Source organism: Bubalus kerabau, chromosome 15 (genome assembly GCF_029407905.1).
Source record: "Bubalus kerabau isolate K-KA32 ecotype Philippines breed swamp buffalo chromosome 15, PCC_UOA_SB_1v2, whole genome shotgun sequence".
Taxonomy (NCBI): Eukaryota; Metazoa; Chordata; class Mammalia; order Artiodactyla; family Bovidae; genus Bubalus; species Bubalus kerabau.
Genome location: NC_073638.1, coordinates 20066436 through 20088081, shown reverse-complemented (window position 1 = coordinate 20088081; position 21646 = coordinate 20066436). Strand labels below are relative to the sequence as shown.

General features: G+C 37.3%; 1 protein-coding gene across 2 annotated transcripts in view; it reads right to left on the bottom strand.

The window, feature by feature from the left end:
- ZC3H12C (zinc finger CCCH-type containing 12C) overlaps window positions 1–21646 on the bottom strand; it is a 68588-nt gene that overhangs the window by 44587 nt on the left and 2355 nt on the right. Inside the window, exon 1 of one of the 2 annotated variants that reach the window (XM_055547831.1) lies at window positions 21545–21643. The exons of the other annotated variant lie outside the window; for it this stretch is intronic. The gene's annotated coding sequence lies outside the window, so the exon portion shown is untranslated. Of the gene's footprint in view, window positions 1–21544; window positions 21644–21646 lie in introns of those variants that run through there. 2 annotated transcript variants of the gene reach the window in all.

The window sequence follows — 21646 nt, the reverse complement described above, 5'->3', positions numbered from 1 at the left end:
AGATAATGCTTCCCCAAGTCAAAATTCTTAGGGTTTCACTATAAGAATACTTCAGCACCGTATGACTAAGAGAAGACAAATCTTGATTCTCTTTATGGTTCAGAGACAAATAGTAAATCCACAAAGTAGAATTTTTTCTCAGTGATCTAAAAACAAAGAAACTTTTCTACAGTCACTTTAAGTGACAATATAACCCATATCCTAAGACTTCAAATATTTCCTAATGACTAGCTTTCCATTTAGTTTTTCTATTTTTTTTTTTTTTTTTTTTGGCTGTGTGGCTTGACTTGTGGGATTGAAGTTCCCGGACCAGAGATCAAACCTGGGCCCACAGCAGTGACAGCACCATGTCCTAACCACTGGATGGCCAGGCAATTCTCTCCCCTAAGGCCCCGCAAGCTCCATTTCACATTTTTAAAAAATTCAAATAAACAAGCAAGTTTTTTAAAAAGGTGATCTTCAGTTCCTATACAACTTGCAAATATTCAAGGAATGAGAGATTTTAGTAGAGCTCAGGGAATATAAATGAACCCAAAATGATGTACTAGGTTGCTAAGGCAGCTATGTGGGGAGCAGGAGAGAGAAAATTCATGAGGGAACAAGGACCTGTATGATTTAAAAGAAGTATGAAGCACATGATATCATCCATGTTAAAACACACAGTTGTATTAAGCACCACTGAAACTGAGGAAAAGCTGACCCAAACTGTATAATTTTATATGAAATATAGGCAAGACATATTCTCCACATTATAAGACAACTGGATGGTATATGTGGCACCTTATCTCTGACAGTAATGATAATAACATTCACAACATTCCTCTCAAAGCCTAGTCTCTCCTTCTGACCCCACAGCATGGTACCTCCCCCTTCCCACCCACACATGCTCACTCATGCACCTTCATTTCAGCTCAGAGTATGTATACAAGCTGAGGTTGGCTCAGGTCTTTTCTTTTTTAGGTGTTAAATAACTATTTAGCAAGCTAATTCAAAACTGCTTGACCAAAAGTTTAAAAGTGAAATTGACAGACTCAGACCATAAGGAATAACCATATCAGACAGAATTATAAGAGGACTCTAGGGGTCTCTGTTCTTGCTAATGATCTAGAAGATAGTATAATAGGACATTGAATATAAAGGAACTCAGGAAAAAATAAAATGTAGCTTACAGCAAATAACATAAAAGGAGTTGCAAATCAACTATGACCCAATTAAGGTTCTTTTTTAATTGTAAGTTTGATCTAAATATAAATTCTTACTAATAATCAAGACAGTTGTTTCTTATACACCAATTCCTATAAGATGAGAAATGAAATGCTTGAGTTAGTACTTCCAATGGTACTACTGGTTTTAGATAATTGTCCTAGTATGCAAGAAACTGAAAAACTCTTGAGAGGCTAACAAAATTAATGGTTGTGTTAGAAAATGCTAAGACTAGCACAGAAGTTCACAACACAACTTTTTCTTTATAGAGTTCTATTCATATCAGAGGATGATATAGTAATTTGCAATTAAATTTAGAATTCTGACAAGATTCCTTCTAAATGAAAATCACCAAATACTATAAGTTAAATCTAGACTATGAATCATCCTAAACAGCTGCCAAAAGAATTCAACCATAAACTCTAACAGACCAAAGATTCTTGTATTTCGTTTTCTGCTGTATTTCCAGCACTAGCAGAGTGCCTACAGGTGCTTAATAAATATGTGCTAAATTACAGCATTTCAATAACTGGGCCAAAAATCTCTTTACCAGATTTATTTGTTCTTTACTTCCCTTCACATAACCTGCACTCCAGCCAAACATGAGGATTTAAGGCAGTTCTTTCAATTTGGTTGCATACTAGAATCATCTGGGGAGATTTAAAATATACTGGCATATGAATTTCATCCTGAGAGATGTTTATTTTTTTTTTTGTCTAGGTGAAGCATGGCAATAGGCCAGGTGATTCTAATGTACAGCTAAGTTTAAAAACACTGACTTAAAGATTCTTTCTCCTAAAATACCTTTCTCCATAGCTTCACAGGATAAAATCTCACCTATTAGTATAGAAGGTTCCCAACTCTGCCTTGAAACCTTTCCCAGAATACTGTTAAACTCATTTTTGGATTATCTGAGTATTGCACAGGGCCTGGCATACGGTTGGGACTTGATAAATGTCTGGGGGCATGGCACATAGTAGAGACACAGTACATACTTATTGGAAGAATGATGTGTAGTTGGTCCTCACTATTTGCAGATTCTGTACTTGCAAACTTGCGTATTCACTGACATCTATTTACCCCCAAACCAGTTTCTGCAGTGCTTTACAGCCATTCCACAGCCATGTGCTTGTGCAGAGAGGGGAAAAATCTGAGTTGCCAGAAGCACACATTCCAGCTGAGGCTGAACAAATCCCTCATGTTGAAACAAGTGTCCTAAAAAGGACTGGTTAGCTCTATGATTTTCGCATTTTTGTGCTTTCTGTTGGTGAATTTGCTGTTTAAATGGGCCCCAAGTCTAGTGCTGAAGTGCTAAGTCCAAGAAAGACGTGATGTGTCTTATGAAGAAATATGCGTGTTAGGTAAGCTTTGTTCAGGTACAAGTTACAGAGCTGTTACAGGTTCAGTGTTAATGAATCGACAGTGTATACTTAATAAAGTGTCTCTAAACAGTACCACAGTATTGTTTAGCTTCCTTGGTGGCTCAGACAGCAAAGCGTCTGCCTACAATGCGGGAGACCCAGGTTCAATCCCTGGGTCAGGAAGATCCCCTGGAGAAGGAAATGGCAACCCACTCCAGTATTCTTGCCTGGAAAATCTCATGGATGGAGGAGCCTGGCGGGCTACAGTCCATGGGTTGCAAAGAGTCAGACATGACTGAGCGACTTCGCTTTCACTTTTTCAAACAGTACCACATGTACAATAAGGTTATGGATAGACTGGTCCATGAAAATGTTCTGACAGGAGGCTTGCAGGACCCTAATCTTGTATTTCCTCAGGAGCAATGGTTCAGTATTTGTCGTAACTTCATAGAACATAACTACAGTTGACCCTGGAACAGCACTGGGTTTGAAATGCATGCATCCACAAGACTATGTGATTCTGGGATGGCTGATCCTGGGGTGCAGAACCCTGGATCTTGAGGGCCGACTGAAGTTATAGAAGAATTTCTGACTGCACAGAGGGTGGGTGGTGTCCCTACTGCCTGTGATGTTCAAGGGCAAACTGTTCAAGGAAAAACAAGGTTGACTGTAATTTCACTCTTTCCTCAGAATTCTTAGTGACCGAACCTGTAATTTTTAATGCCAGTTTCATTTGGCAAATGGGCACCTGTTAGGTGCCAGGTCCTGGGGATACAGCAGGAACAAAGCCAGTCCTTTCTCTCACCAAGTTCACAGAGGGAGAGGATGCAAACAATAAATACATGTCAGGTGACAATAGATACTACAGAGAAACTTTTAATCAGGGAAGGCTTCTCTGCTAAGGTGGTATCTGTGCAGATACCAAAATGAAGTGGAAGGAAGGTGTAAAAGGAGGAGGCAGGGCTAAGCACAAAGCTCTGAGATGAGCGCAGGACAGCAAGGTGGCCTGTATGACTGGTGGCAGGCGAGCAAGGGGAGGAGTCAGAAAGTAAGGTCAAAAAGGCGAGGTCCAGGGAAGCCACATCATGAAGAGCTTTGCAGGGCAACACTTCTCAAAACTTTACACACCATTTAAATCATGGGAGAATCTTTTGCATGTATGAGCTTCCAGATACTTAAGAACTGTTTTGACAAGTTTCAACCAAAAAGCTAATGGGAGTTTGATGGAGAGTGCGTTGCAGTAATACTTGTTTAAAAAGCACGAAAGATTACAAATCAGGAATAATTTATTGAAATTTCCTCTCTCAATATAGTTCCCTAGATTTCTTTGTAGGGGGCTTATAAATTTCTTTTTAAACTTGTCTTAAAATATTTTGCTTTTGTTCTTGCTATGAATGGTGGTTTTTTCCTTTCCTCATATTTTCTAACTAGTTATTGTTGGTGTCTAAAAAGATAATTATTTTATTCTCATATATGAAACTTTAGTGAATGAGGTATCTCAGGGAACTCATTGTTTCTATTAGTGCTTCACTGAGGCTCTTGGGTTTTTCAGGCATATATAAGAATGTAAAATCATCAGATTGCCTGTTTCTTACCAATTTTTATATCTGTTGCCCCATACTTGTGTCTAATTACATTGTACTGTTAACAGTGATTATTTTGTGTTGTTCCTGATATTAATGGGAATGTCTTTAGTGTTTTACTTTCAAGCATTATACTTAGCACACAGCACATTACACTGATGGCTGGTGAGGTTGTACATACACATACATACAAAACATACTTTTATATCATGTTGGGCAAATTTACCTCTTCATGTTTCAGCTGTAAATAAATAGTTGTTTTGAGATTTATGAGTTAACATCTACAAAACACTTAACACTGGAACAGTGCCAGGCACAAAGTAAGCACTCAATAAGTGCTCAGTTCAGTTCAGTTCAGTTCAGTCGCTCAGTCATGTCCGACTCTTTGCGACCCCATGAATCGCAGCACGCCAGGCCTCCCTGTCCATCACCAACTCCCGGAGTTCACTCAAACTCATGTCCATCGAGTCGCTGATGCCATCCAGCCATCTCATCCTCTGTACCTATATGTAATTATATGTATATAGAGCTATACATTTACATACCACACAATATGTAGCCTTTAGAAAGTTCCTTATAGAAGTATGCTTTCCTTCTACATGAAAGATTTAGGAAAAAAAATTAAAAATGTGGATTGAATTAATATGATATATTAAGATGATCATGGGGAAACAGTGGAAACAGTGTCAGACTTTATTTTTTGGGCTCCAAAATCACTGCAGATGGTGACTGCAGCCATGAAATTAAAAGACGCTTACTCCTTGGAAGGAAAGTTATGACCAACCTAGATAGCATATTGAAAAGCAGAGACATTACTTTGTCAACAAAGGTCCGTCTAGTCAAGGCTATGGTTTTTCCAGTAGTCATGTATGGATGTGAGAGTTGGACTGTGAAGAAAGCTGAGTGCCGAAGAATTGATGCTTTTGAAGAAGCATCAATGTTGGAGTGCTGGAGAATGTTGGTGTTGGAGAAGGCTCTTGAGAGTCCCTTGGACTGCAAGGAGATCCAACCAGTCCATTCTAAAGGAGATCAGCCCTGGATGTTCTTTGGAAGGAATGATGCTAAAGCTGAAACTCCAGTACTTTGGCTACCTTATGTGAAGAGTTAACTCATTGGAAAAGACTCCGATGCTGGGAGGGATTGGGGGCAGGAGGAGAAGGGGACGACAGAGGATGAGATGGCTGGATGGCATCACCGATTCGATGGATGTGAGTTTGAGTGAACTCCGGGAATTGGTGACGGACAGGGAGGCCTGGCGTGCTGCAATTCATGGGGTCGCAAAGACTGAATGAGTGACTGAACTGAACTGAAGATGATCATAATCATCTTTGAGTTACTAATATTGTGAACTAAATTAACAGATTTACCAATGTCAAAACATTTTGGAGGATTATAGTATATATGCTGATACTTCCCTATGAAATTTTACATCAATAATCATAAGACTAGCTTGTTAGTTTTTTTTTTTTTTTAATTTACTTGCTTTACCACATTTGGGTACTATGATATTGCTAATGTTAGAAAAGGGATATAGTATTCTACCCAAACTTCTTGTCAATGACAAAGTAATTGCCTCACGTACCAAAGGGAACTAGACTAGACTGGGCCATGTGTTCCTCTATATGCACCACTATTTCTAATATCTAATTTACTGGTATTCTGAAATCTGTAGCAGACCCCTTACAATAAGTTCTAGGACAGAGCTTATTCCAGCATGGTGTTCACAGAAAACAGGATGAGCAAGAGAGAGATCTCGTAATGGCCTTAAGAACTGACACCGTAACACACCCTCTCTCAGAAAGTATCCAAATATCCTGGACAAATGACACAACTGCTCCGTGTCTCAGTTTTCTCAACCATAAAATGGGGATAAAAACACCACCAAGAGCACAGAGTTGTAATAAATATATAATAACTTAATAGTGCATGAGTGCATATGTGCTAAGTCACTTCAGTCATGTCTAACTCTTTGCATGGCTCTACCAGGTTCCTCTGTCCATGGGATTCTCCAGGCAAGAATGACAACAACTGGAATGGGTTGCCATGCCCTTCTCCAGGGGATCTTCCTGATCCAGGGATCGAAAAAAGTGCTTTGCACATAGTAAATATTAATTCTTATCTTAAAAGTTTATCCTGAAAGTGAAACTTCAGTACAAAAGATAGAAAACCTGATTTTCATTATTTTATGTCTTCATTAATATAATTCTAAAGTTCTGCCTTTGTTCATGATCTCACAATATGAATTTTGTTAAATTAATAAAATAATTTAGAACAATGTTTCTCAGAGGGAAAGGGGAATAACATTTAGTTTGGAAAAGCCCAAAATTTTTTGGAAAAAAGTTTTTGGAAAAAACTTCTAAAAAAGTTTTTTTTAGAAGAAAAGCAATTCAAGATTTAAGTGTCATGGAATACTTTGGCTAATAAGGATAATTAGAAGGCAATGGCACCCCACTCCAGACTCTTGCCTGGAAAATCCCATGGATGGAGGAGCCTGGAAGGCTGCAGTCCATGCGGTTGCTGAGGGTCGGACATGACTGAGCGATTTCCCTTTCACTTTTCACTTTCATGCATTGGAGAAGGAAATGGCAACCCACTCCAGTGTTCTTGCCTGGAGAATCCCAGGGACGGGGGAGCCTGGTGGGCTGCCGTCTATGGGGTTGCACAGAGTCGGACACGACTGAAGCGACTTAGCAGCAGAAGACAATGGTATCAATAAATATGAATATATATGGTGACACATCATAACTAGGCTTATCTTGGTGATTATTTTGAGAAGTATAGAAATACCAAATCACAATGATGTGTAACAGGAACTAACATTGTGTTGTAGGTCGATTACACTTCAAAGCTAACAAAAAAATAGAAAAAGACAGATCAGATTCGTGGTTACTAGGGGCAGGGATAGGGGAAGACAGTCAAAAGGTACAAACTTCCAGTTATAACATTAAACAGTACCAGGGATGCAATCTTCCTTGGTGGCTCAGACGTTAAAGCATCTGCCTACAATGCAGGAGACCCTGGTTCAATCTCTGGGTCAGAAAGATCTCCTGGAGAAGGAAATGGCAACCCACTCTAGTATCCTTGCCTGGAAAATCTGATGGATGGAGAAGCCTGGTAGGCTACAGTCCATGGGGTCACAAAGAGTTGGACACGACTGAGCGACTTCACTCAGGGATGCAATGTACAACATGATAAATATAAATAACACTGCTGTATATTATATATAAAAGTTTAGAGTAAATCCTAAGAGTTCTCATCACAAGGAAGAATATATCTATATGAGATGACAGATGTTTACTAAACTTATTGTAATAATCATCTCATGATGTATGTAAGTCAAATCTCTGCTGTAAACCTTAAATGTATACAGGCTACAGCAATTATAACTTAATAAAACTGGAAGAAAAAAATATTCCAAAAAAAGAAGGTAATGGTAAAAAGCTTACTAAGGAATATGAGTATAAACACGGCTGGGGGACCTCCCTGGTGGTCCAGTGGTAAAGAATCCACCTGCCAATGCAGGGAACATGGGTTCAATCCCTGGTCTGGGAAGATTCCACATGACTTGGGGCAACTAAACCCAAGCGATAGAACTACTGAAGCCCACACACCTACAGCCCATGCTCTTTAACAAGAGAAGCCTCTGCAATGAGAAGCTCACTCACTGCAACTAGAGAGCAGCCCCCATTCGCCACAACTAGAGAAAGCCCATGTGCAGCAACAAAGACCCAGTGCAGCCAAAAATCAATAATAAAATTTTTAAAAATGGCTGGGATGAGGGAAAACAAGGCCTCATATAAATAAAGAGGTCTATTTCCTGTTTTGTTTTGTTTTTTTTAAAGGACTGGCAATCAGTAATTTACAAGAAATACATTGATTTTGATGGTGGGTAGAAGTGAAGGGACATAGAAGAAAATGGAAGTAAAATTAGAATAAAGTATAATAAGCACCTGAAAGGAAACAAAGGTTTTCTTATAGAAAATGAGAAAACATTTCTTTCAGCTTAGCAATATAGATGGTGGATTGTGGAAAATTATTTTAAAATAAATGGCTGTAGACAATGATCAGCCATTGCCTCCACCTCTCTCATAATTTCATTAACATTTAATAAAGTAATAAATTAGTATACTCTTCAGAATTAGCTTTCTCTTAAGATCTGTAAGTTACTATAAAAAATTAAAGCCATAATAATTTTCCCCCTTAAATAATTATTTAACAAATCTTTTATGAAAAAAAAATCCTATGACTTAGGACTCTATTTTGATAGTATTATCATTAGATATGAAGTAACTTAGTTCTTATGGCATTTTTGCAGATGTTAGCTAGGTAACCAAACTCTATTTTTAAATGTGCACAACTAATACTTTTTATAATACTCTGGTGAAAGGCAGAACAAGAGCAGCCTGGTCCATGCTCACCTAATCAAACTAAATCAACCAGGTTAAGTCAGTATTCAATGAATTCATGTATTCACTCAAGAAATGTTTGTTTATTTGAATGCCTACTATGAGAGATACTGAGTGAAGATGAGAGAGGGTATAAACATGAATACAGCTGCTACACTAAGGAATATAAATATACTAAAGAAACCAAACAGATGAACACCTATACAATATAGGGCATGTCAAAATTAGTGCTAGTAATAGTGATATATCACGGAGGAGTTGTTGTTTAGTTGCTAAGTCATGTCCGACTCTTTTGCAACCCATACACTGAAGCTCACCAGGCTCCTCTGTCCACGGGATTTTCCAGGCAAGAACAGTGGAGTGGGTTGCCATTTCCTTCTCCAGGGGATCTTCCCGACCCAGGGATTGAACCTGTGTCTCCTGCACTGGCAGGAGGATTCTTTACCACTGAGGCACCAAGGAAGCCTGAAATCATGGAATACAAGAGACAAAGACATTGGCTCAGATTTGAGAAAGTTCTGAGAGGTGGATGTATAAGCTGAGAAGAGAACGACAATGATGACACGTTCCTATATATACTATTGTGCGCGTGTCTGTGGGAGGGCAAGATGTGGACTGGAGTAAGGAATAGGAAGAATGACTTTTCCCTAGAGAAAACAGGATCAAAGGCCCAGAGACAAGAAAGGTGATAAAATATACAGAATAAATGTGAGATTAATACTGCTGTAGAAGAGGCTAAAAAGTCAAGATGTAGATAGTCCATGCAAAGTCTTGAATGCCATACTAATGTCTCAACTTTGTTACCTGGAAATTACTGAAGGTTTTTGAAAAAGGGAATGGTGTAATTCTACCCACATTTTAGAAAGGTAATTAAATCAACTATACACTAATATAAAATAAAACTTGAAATAAAAACAGAAAGAATGGGGAACCACTGAAAGTTTCTGAGAATGTGAATGATGTGTTTCTAACTACATTTTAGGATGGTAATTCCGGCTGTAATTAGTTTTGAGGGACAAGAAACTCAAAGCAGATAAGTTAGGAAGGTATTATGAGATATTTTCTAACATGAGCCAATGGGTCCAGTAAGGATTTGATATTAAAGACAAAACGGGAGAGAGTAACAAAAAATAATTGATGGCATCAAATGATACAAATACACCGCAGAATGACTGAGGACATCGGGTAAAGGTGATGAGTGGCACTGAGGAAGCTATTTTGGAGATATGAAGACAGATGGGGTTAAGAGGCTCCTAACCAAGTTTTTGCATCATAGATCCTTCCTCAGTCTAATGAAGACTATACACCACTTTTCAAAGTAATGTTTTTAAATGGGTAAAATAAAAACAGACTGCATTACAAAAAATCAATTATATTAAAATAATCATCAAAATATGTAAAAATGTGATACAGTAAAATATATGCCTTTTATTAATACATTAAAATAACAAGGTGTAGCAGATCTAATAACTCTCATGATTCAAAAGTAGTTAAAAGTGATAGTTAAGAATATTTATTTCAACTGTAACACAATAGGGAAACTTCTGCTGTTACTAAAATTGGACTTGTTGCTTACATTAATAATTGAGAGAAACAGTAAATTTCAATTAGAGGATATAAATATAAATACTAATTTTTTCCCCATTCAAATCAGAGAATGCCCAATTTCTATCAATGGACACTTCAGGGAACCACAGAACACAGGCTAAAAACTCCCAGTTAAGGAGTAAGTGTGATCTGAAGAAGAGATGACAGCATCTTATTCTTTTAAAAAGTTTGGCAGGAAAAAGAGTAAGATATAGAAAGATATTTTGGTGGGGAGAGAGATACAAGTTTTTTTTTGTTTAAGAACTTTAAACCAGGAGAATAGATTCAATGGGGCAGGAGAGAAAAAAGGCATGCCGACTTATGTATGAATTAAAGACTAGCAATAAATAAAATGACAATAACTTAAGAGGAAAAAAAAGAAGGAATAGCAGTGAATTGGGAAAACAGGTAGTACTAGTGGTAAAGAATCTGCTTACCAATATGGGAGATTCAACTAACGCAGGTTCAATCCCTGGGTTGGGAAGATCCCCTGGAGGAGGAAATGGCAACTCACTCCAGTGTTCTTGCATGAAAATCCCACGGACAGAGGAGCCTGACGGGCTATGGGAGTGCAAAGAGTTGGACATGACTGAGCAACTGAGCACATACACACATACGAGAAAACAGAGGTGGTTCAATGAGGCAAACCTTGGCTCTCCTTTACCCTGTAATTGTCGGTCAAAATTAACCAGACTACCACTCTTAACCCTGCAGTCCTTTCCCAGCCTCCATAAGCCCCAGAGGGCCAGGACCGACTGGGAAAGAAGAGTGCAAGGTGAGGACAGGCGCCGCCAGGGCACTGCCAGTGTTCAGGGGCAGGAGGTACGCTCTAGTTGCTCTTCTGCCTCCTCGTTTTAATGCATCTTCAATCTTCTTTCTCAGCCTTCAAGATACCTAGAGACTTAATGCTGCCATTTGGCAGTCTAAATACTCCTGTCCTAGTTGCTCCAGCCAGTCTCCCCACAAAAAATCAAAACTTGAAAAGAAAGATCAGTGAGGGTACTGTGATGCTTATATGATTACAGAAATTATTAAGCATCTAAGTGTGAAAGATTCTTGAGGAAGGGGTACAATGGATACTCTACGGACAGTTTGTTAAACAAAGTGACTCTTTGAAAAGACTGATGAAAGATTGTTAAACAGGGCCTTCTTCCTTATCGGTGCACCTTTCCCCCTCTGTGCCTGAGTGTGTCGTGTGCGTTGTGTGTGCGAGCACACACACATGCTTGGGGAGAAGGGGGTGCAGGGAGCATAGAACCTGTTCACCACATTTCTCACTCTTGGAAGAGATTCTTAAGCCATTGGGTTTGGTAAGCAAAAGGCTACCTTATTAGGAAGCAAAGATTTAGCAATTAAACTATCAGTCTCTAGATTCAGTACTTTTTCTTTTTTTTTGGCCATGCTACACACCATGCAAGATCTTAGTTCCCAGACCAGGAATCAAACCCACACCCCCTATAGTGGAAGTACAGATTCTTAACCACTGGACTGCCAGGGAAGTCCCTAGACCTAGTATTTCGAAAATAAATAACTGATTATTTTATCTTCTAATTCTGATTATTTTTTAAGAGCTAACACAAAAAATTGCAGAAGAGGCTAAGTACACATTGACAGGAAATTATTTCAGGATTTTGATCAAATATAAATCCATGTTGAACTGAATTAGCTTATACTAGGTGCTTATCATCAAATAAGTACTCAGTCTATTAAAATGCACATAAAACTTAAGTACTCATTTGCTATCAATGTGGGAAATAAACATTTATGATCTACCTGTTATTTTGAGGAATGCTTAGGCCCAAGACTCAGCACCTGGTAGAGCTCTTGCCAAATTCACATTCTGCTTTCTGGCTGTCACTCAGGAATTCCAAAGTGCTTTCTCTACCTGCCAGATCGTCACTCAGGTGCTATCCCAGCATGCGATGGTCTAGAAGCTAAGTTGCAGCTGCCAACCTGGCATGTGCTTCCCAGCCACCTAGGCCAGTAGTAAAATTTTCTACATCAACCAAATTCACAAAATTAATTTTGTGAATTTTTTTTCTTATAAGCCAACTCCTGATTTTTTTTTTTCAGAATCACACTTATAGTAACTATATTCTGAACCTACTCTCTTAGTACAGAAAATCTTTTTAATTTGTGGATCAGGATTGACTTCAAACATTAGAAGCCTCTGATTCCCTGCAGACGTTCTTATTCAAAGGGAGAGATTAAAGACCTTAGGACCTCTAAAGAGGTCTCTTTAATGTAATCAAAAGGCCTGAAAGAACACTGAAAAATAAAGAAGTTAATGGGAAATAAAAGGGCAGCAATTTAAGGCATTTTGTTTTTCTTACTTATAGGGATAACTAGAATTGTCTCCACTGTCCATTTTAAAGAATGTGGAGTACTATATCTATAATTCTGCAGTTTCTCTTGGCCAATTTATTCATCCCATCCAGAAACAGGTCAGAAAAGAACTAGTTTTTATTTCCAAAGCTTTACAATTTGGGGGGTAAGAGTGGGGAGTACCTGGAAGGTACGCCCTGAAACACTTTAAACTAGGAAAGAGCATAGAAAAACAGAGCTGCTGGTTCAACCTCCAACCTCAGGAAATCCTAGCACACACACAGAAGGGAGCACATGAGGATCAAGAGGTGCAGAGATCTGCAGGCAGATATGCCCCGTTTATGGAACACAAATATTTTTAAAATAAACTGGGAACTTAGCTTATTTTGAAAGTTACACCATCCTATCCTTACACAATGATGACACAAAGCCCTGACAATCCAAAGCATTAGATTTACTTAGTTTATCCATAGGCCTTAAATGATAAAAACCATAAAAACTGAGTAGCTATATGAAACAGAAGGGAGGGTGGCAGGGCACAACCTTTAAAAGAATGACATAGCCAGAGGACACAACATGAACTGATTAGAATCAAATGGATCAAGATGGCAGACAAGTCAACTTGACTAGACCTTAATCCTCAGTACACACTCATTGTAACACATCAGCAAGCTAAATAACACACCCAGAGGTGCCATGACAGTTCTAAGGCCGACCATCAAAAACCAAAACGTGGGCAACGGCCCAATCCTGGAAATCTCAGCCCCTTCCCCAAAATGGTTGTCATAATCCTCTCACTCCTTAGCCTATGAAATTACCCAGCCCATAAAGCAAACCACACCACATTTCAAAGTTGCGCTCGCCCTCTATGAAGGTCCACAACTCTGTGGAATGTGTTTCTGTCTGAAAAAAGCCACTTCTTATCTGTTACTTTGTCTCTCACTGAATTCTTTCTGCAATGAGACATCAAGAAACTGAGCTTCATTAGGTCCTAAAACCAGGTCTGAGATCTCAGGTGGGAGAGTGTGGACTTTGGCTGGGTTTGAGTCCTAGCCACATGGGTGAGAGTCCCAGGCAGGATTTTGGCTGGCTTCGGGTCCCAAACTGGGTTTTGCTAGGTTCAAGTCCTGGCATATGGGTTCAAGTCCCAATCTGAGGTAAATGGTTTCATATACATTAAATCTCTCTTCCAGATAACCTGGTGGTTAAAGAAAAATAAAATTCTGGACATTAAAAATGGATGACAACAGGATTATAACCTGTGATGTGGCCAAACAGATACTCAATGGAAAAATTAATGGTGTAAATGTATTATAAAAAAAGAAAGCAATTAAACATTTAAACTACAAAGGTCAAAGTGATCAAACAAACCAAAAATAAAGGCAGACAAAGGAATAAAAGGTTTTTAAATGTGAATAATCATGGAAGAAATAAAAACTTTAAGATTTATACCCTCCATTCCGTTTCTCACAAAGAATACTAAACCTATAGGTTCTATGGGTATCTAGCAAACTCCTGTTACTGAGATTTTCTAGGGCACCTAAGAACATGAAAAACATCCCAACCGGTTTATGAGAATAGCATAATTATGTTGACAAACCTAACAAAGATGGACAAAACTAACCAAATATATGTATAATCTTACTTATACTTTATCTAAAAGTCCTAAATGTAAGAAAGATAAGTTATATAGTATATTCAAATTATAATAATACACATTAGCCAGTAGATTTTATTCTATAATAGATTTTTCTAATATTGAACATTGTTAATTCAATTAATTTAATCATAAGTAATGATTAAAGACCTGTTTTGGATGGATGTGGAAGATGAAAGAGACATGAAGAACAAAGAACCTTGAGATTTTTGGTTTGAGCAGCTGAGAAGTTGGTATTAACTCTTACAAAAGTGGGGAAGACTTGGAAAGAGACAGATTTGGAAGGACAAAAATTCTGTTTTAGATAATTTTGTTTCAGATACTAATTGCTATCCAAGTAGAGCTGTCCCAAGATAGGTGGGTAACAGAGAGACGTCAGGATTGGAGATAAATATTTGGTAGTCATTAGCATGTAGATGGAGAAGGCAATGGCGACCCACTCCAGTACTCTTGCCTGGAAAATCCCATGGATGGAGAAGCCTGGTGGGCTGCGGTCCATGGGGTCACACAGAGTCAGACACGACTGAAATGACTTAGGAGCAGCAGCAGCAGCAGCATATAGATGGTATTTAAAAATATAGTATTGGATGGATGGAAAACTGTAGAAAAAAGAAGAGTGTTCAGGATCCAAATTTTAGTAATTTAACAATAGAAAGACACTAGATACTAGCTAGATTTGTGAATACCATATTTTAATATAGTATATGTTGCTATACTTATTTTTGAAATCAAGCTAAATTAGGACCTTGACACAAAATTATTTAATATAAACCTTATTATATCACAAGGTTGGTTTCCTGCTGGCCTCTCAATACTTCAGTTTCAGTTGCAGTGTCATTTTTGTGATCTGTAAATTATCTGAATCTTTTTTGAGGGGCAGTCATTTTTAAAGTGTTCTGCAAACTGCCTCAGAGCCTGAGTAATGAGGGCACTGGGACTCTGACTCTAAGACTTTATTTGAAGAAAGGGTTTTATTCCAAGAGACGAATCTGCTTCATTTACTTTAAGTCATATTTTATAAATATCATGTAGTAGTGGACAATGGTGAAAAGTAGAGTGGGTCTCAAAGTCTGAAGTAAGGATGGAATCATTTAGTGGACTGAAAGCGTAAAATTCAGCCTTACTGACATTTAAGCCTTATTTAAAATGACTGACTGCATGCTTAACTGAAAAAGAAAATAACATGAGTCAAATGCTGAAAATACATTTTGAAGATGTGCCTAAAAGATACTTAGGAATTTAGTAATTTAAGGGAATCGTCCCATAATATATAAATCTGTTTTCAATCTTCTTATGTTTAACTTTTATAGATATTTACAGGAATATATGTATGTAAGCAGGGGATACCTATGTCAGGAAACAACAGCCATTGGCATTTAAAATATGAAATAACAGAAAAAGACTCATTAAAATCAGAAATAAGTTCAAATACCTATTATTAATCAATACTGTTCTATGATTTCAACCAATGCAACAAGACAAGAAAAAAAGCTGAAGTTTTTTAAAAACTGGTATTATTTTGGAGTCACTAAGATCCTGACAATCAAGAGACTCAACTGAAAAAGTACTAGAAGTCAGTCCTACAATATAACTAACAGCACATAAAAGTTCAGTAGGGGATTCCCAGGTGGCTGGGTAGTAAAGAATCCACCTGCCAATGCAGGAGATGCAGGTTTGATCCCTGAGTCGGGAAGATCTCCCAGAGAAGGAAATGGCAACACACTCCACTATTCTTGCCTGGAAAATCCCATGAACAGAGGAGCCTTGTAGGCTACAGTCCATGGGGTCACCGAGTCAGACATGACTGAGCACAGGGTAACTAGGTTATTTAAAACTGAATAACTTTCCTTTATAGCACATACTACAAGGTATAATATGTAAGCATATCAAGTATAAAATATAGTAAGGCAAAATCTCATTCATAATAATGATTGCTAACATCTCTCAGGGGCTTATACATTATTGGTTAATATCCACAACCATATTATATGATATTACCATGATAATAGGTACTATCATCACAATTTCACACAAAAAACTGAGGCTTAGGAAAGTATAAGAAATTTGCCCAAGAATATACAAATGTCAGAACAGTAATTCAAATTCAATCTTTCTGACTGTACTGAAAAATCTTTCTTAACACTATTATGTCATTCTTATCTATCAAATTAACAAAGACAGGTTGTACAGGGAAAGAGTGATGGGTACTGAGAGCAACACACATGGATTTCTAAAAAGAATATAAATTGGTGCAAATTTTCCAGAGGGCAATTTGCATGATCACATCTAGGAATTTGTATAAAATACATTCATAAGTGTGTACAAAGATCTACATACATGGACATTTATCACTGTTCATTATAACAATAAAAAATAGTCATACTTTAAATACTTAGCAATATAAGCTTGATTAAATTATAGTCATACTTGAACATGCTGAATGCCACTTGGCTTTCAAAATAATAATCACAATATTCACATACAAAATGATCTTTAAAAGGATATTTAATGATATAGGAAAACATAGTATATTGAATGAACAGTAAGGAATAAAACTACCTATGCATACAAATTTTTTAAAGGATGTGTTTATAGTTAGTAGGAGAGTTAAAAAAAAAAAATTACCAAAACTTTAAGTTATCTCTAGGGGAGAATTATGTATTTTTTTTTTAACTTTTTCTCTATTTGAAAAACGTGATAAAATAAATGTGTTAAAATATTTAACTCAAGTGAGAAGTTGCTATCTGACTCAGGGAGCTCAACCCAGTGCTCTGTGACAACTAGAGGGGTGAGAGGGGGTGGGAGACGGGAAGGAGGGAACATATATATACCTGTGGTTGATTCCTGTTGATGTATGGCAAAAACTAGCACAATATTGTAAAGCAAATATCTTGCAAGAAAAAAAAATACTTAACTTTAACTCAAAATTTAGTTTTAAAAGATAAAATGATAGATATGCCCTTTAGAAAACATCTCTATTTGAAACCATTTTTTTCCTATGCAGGATACTGCTAATTTTAACACACTTTATGACTTAAAAATTTTATGTTATTAAGGCACTTTTCTATCTTAGTGAAAATAGAAATACCTACTTTATCAAAACAGATAATTTATTAAACATTTCCAGCATTTTAGATCTATACTAATCATTTAAAATGACAGCAAAATTCCAAGAAGTATCTAATGCATAAAATTGCCAACTCAGTGGGAGCAATTCAAAGAACATGATGACTTAATGATAAAAAACATTTAAGTCAACAGTGAGGAGGCAGCTTTAATTACATGGGAAACCTGCTTCCTGTAAGTATACAAAACAATAAATTATAAAGTAAAAGCCAAGATTTAAAAATGACCAAAGTTACAGAATAAGGATAAAATTAAGTCCACATAATTTTGAATAGGAAATGAGTAGAGATGACTAAGAACAAAGAACAGAAACTAATTTTAGCTTCACCCTAAAAGACAGGAGGTAACAAATTTGAGAGTCCTTTGAAAAATGTAGGGCTTCCCCAATAGCTCAGTTGGTAAAGAATCTGCCTGCAATGCAGGCGATCCCAGTTCAATTCCTGGGTCGGGAAGATCCCCTGGAGAAAGGATAGGTTACCCACTCCAGTATTCTTGCATTTCCCTTGTGGCTCAGTTGGTAAAGAATCTGCCCGCAATGCGGGAGACCTGGCTTCGATCCCTGGGTTAGGAAGCTCCCCTGGAGAAGGGAAAGGCTACCCAGTCCTGTATTCTGGCCTAGAGAATTCCAGGGTCCCAAAGAGTTGGACATGACTGAGCGACTTTCACTTTGAAAAATCCAAAATGTAAACTGACATATTAAAAGCAGTAAATTTGATTTTACAAATTTTTTTAATCTGGTAATCTCAATTACTCAGAACACAAGAGTCAGTGAATAAGTAGACAGAAAAACAAAACAAAATCTCTGTCTAATCAATTCAGTGAATACTGCTAAATCATTTTATAATAACATTAAGTGTCTTCTATGTTCTGGTGGGCACTTTTACACTCATTAGCTTGAATTAGTAAAAACAACTTGCAAAGTACTGAACAAGAAATCAAAGAGAAACTGAGTTCTGTCTAGGGTCACAGCCAGTATAGGACAGAGCTGGGATTTAAACCCAGGTCTAGCTGATGTTGGCTTCCCCAGTGGCTCAGCGGTAAAGAATCTGCCTGCAATGCAGGAGCCACAGGAAGACAGTGGGTTTGACCCTGGGTGGGGAAGATCCCCTGGAAGAGGGCATGGCCACCCACTCCAGTATTCTTGCCTGGAGAATCCCATGGACAGAGGAGCCTGGTGGGCTACAGTCCATAGGGTTTCAGAGTTGAACTCGGCTGAGGCCAGTTAGCATGCACACACTAGCTAACATCAGAGGGCCCAACTGCTCTCTTTCAAAGTAAAGTCTCTCAGTTCTCCAACCTAGGCTGTCTGAGAGTCCTACAGGCCTTTAATTGTTACCTAAAATACTTTTATTTTAGCCATAATATTAGCTGTTATCATTCAGCTTCACAGTCCATAGCAGTTATCTGCTTCAAATTAGAGGAAGTGACAACGTCAACAAGGAAAGAAGACCAAAAATCACTGCTATAAATCAACAGAAATCATTGAATTCTGCTGTCCTGATCATCATCAATAATAATAATAAAAAAGCTAGACAAGCATTGCTGTTTAGTTAGGATAAATCAGAAATCTTGATAACTTCTATTCCATCACCTGGAAGATAGGCAAAACAACAGTATAAACTTTATACAATTGATGTAAAACTAAATTAGATAATAGAAGTAAAGTGCTTAATACTGTACCTGCCATAAATTAGTGCCCAATAAATATTGGCTATTATTATGTTTTACAGTAAGTAAACTTAAAGGCTATATGACTTGAAGGCAGAAAAATATAGTTTATGGGTATAAATTTTTCTATTTAAAAGTTAAAACATTTTGCTCTTGGAAGATCTTAAGACTAACTTTTAGAAATTCACTTTTATAATAACCTTTCCCAGCTAAGTGGGGTAGATAAGGCTCATTATATTTTTATAGGGCAAATGTATACAGCCACTCAAGAAATGACATTATACATTTTAATTTTAAAATGCTGGGTATACCAATTGTGTTATTTGCTCTGCACTGATTATTACGATCATCTCTTAACCATTTCCTGGCTTTTGTTCATCCTACCACATCTCAGCAGATCCATTTAAAGAGCATACTCTGTGGCCTTTAACATTCATGAAGTATCTATGAGGTGCCAAACACCGTAGAAGACTTGGGATAAAACAACAGCCCAGAGTCCTGGCCCTTGAAGAGCCTAAAGACTCCAAATAAGATAACGAAGATCCTAGACAAAGTATAGGGTACAGCTATAAACATTTTGTATGACTGTTCATCCTGACGACAGATCTAGGTTTGAGCTAGTATTCTTCTGTTGTTTTATAGATGGAGGTAACAGGCACAGACAGCAAAAAAGGAATAAAAATGAAACAGCTAACTATCACCAACTATGCAAGTGCTATAGACGGATTCACAGTATTTTGAAAACACAGGAGAGTAAATAGATCATTTTGCCTAAAGATGGGGGATTAGAAAATGCTTGTGTTTTCAATTTAAAACCCAAGTAAAAATTCTGTAACATGTAAATACAGCAATACAAAAAATAGGAGAGTGTTTATCAAAATATTTACAGAAGCTATGTATGGATAAGATTTCAGGTGGTTTTGCTTTTCTCTGCTTTTTTCCTTAATCAACCTGCTCTACTTTAATATCTTAAAATATAAGTAGAACAAAAACCAGCTTAAAATTGTGCTAACGCTCTTCTAGCAAACTGTCAGAATTTTAAAGTTAATAGTGCATTCATACATGGAATGAAATCAGCTCTCTCTTTGCTGATGAGTGTACATATCAATCAGCTTTTCTGGAAAACTTTTTCATCATCAAAGACCTTAAAGTTTATTCTCTTTGATCATCACTTCTACAAATTCATCCTAAGAACACAGATGTAGAAAAAAATTTTACTATGATATTCAACTCAAGTATGATATTAAAATATTGTACGTGCTCAGTTGCTCAGTAGTGTCCGACTCTTTGCAACCCTATGAATTGTAGCCTGCCAGGCTTCTCTGTCCATGGAATTTTCCAGGTAAGAATACCGGAGTGGATTGCCATTTCCTGCTCCAGGGAATCGTCCCGAACCAGGGATTGAACCTGAGTCTCTTGTGTCTCCTGGACTGGCATGTGGATTCCTTACCACTGTGCTACTTGGGAAGCCATTAAAATATTAGGGAGTAACAAATACTGAAATAGGAGAACAATTACATAAAATATGTTCTTAGGAAGAAAATGTTTGAACTATTTTTATGCTCATGAGAAAAATCCTTAGTGCATGTTAAATGGGGATGGAAAGATGAAGCACCAAGCTCTATAAACAGTGTTAATTCCAATTATACAAGAAAAAGATACACCTTTTTAGAACCAAACCTCTGAGATGATTCCATTATGTAGTTTAAATCTCACAATAATAGATATATTTATTAACATACATTAAGTTAAAGAGACCTTAATATTTGGTTCTCAGCCAACTTGAACCAAATATTCCAACTGGTTGGAACACTTGCTCTGTCATTATTAACTGTGAGACCTGTAGTAAGTTATTTAAACACAAGTTAGTTTGGTTTCCTCATCAGAAAAGAAAAAAAAAAAGTACTGAAATACTTCTTCATAGGAGTGCAGTAAGTATTAGATGCATTAATGTATGTACAGCACTTAGAACAGTGCTTGGCACAGTGTCACCTACTATTATCAATCTTAACCTACAATGGTGTAAACCAAGTGAGATCTAAGCTGAGGCCTGAGTAATGTGCTGTGAACCAGGCAAAAGGTGAGAGGGACTAGAGGAAGAATATTCCAGGCAAGCAGGAAGATCTGGGGATTTTTATTCCCTATCCACCTTTAGAGATTTGATCATTTATCTTAAAGGCAGAATGCTTTGAATGTTCAGACATCTGCTTATGGGTTTTACTTGATGCTAGTTCACTGGGCATAAGAATTATCATGCATCTTTACATTTTCAAACTATATTTATCAACATACAAACACACAATAACACGCAGTTTAAAGGACAAACTAAAAAACAGTATCACAGGAAGGCAGAGCTGCCCGGTAGTTAAGGGATGACTTTCAAAGTCAGATTCAGGGGTTCAAACTCCCTTCTGCAATTTACTAGGCTGGGCAAGTTATTTAAACTTTCAGTCTCAGTTTCCTCATCTGCAGAATGAAAATAATAAAAACAAAGGATAAGCATGACATTGGCATATCTGTGCATAATTGTTGTTCAGTCACCCAGTCATGTCGGACTCTTCAATAGCTATTATTATGTTAGCTATAAAAACCAAAGCAAAGTTAGAGAACTGATATCTCATCACAGACCTGAAAATTATCTTTATGCCATCAGATCCAAAATACAGTTCCTCAGTCGTGATATCCACTGAACACCTGGGGTCCAATTTGGCAGATATAATCCATGAAAAC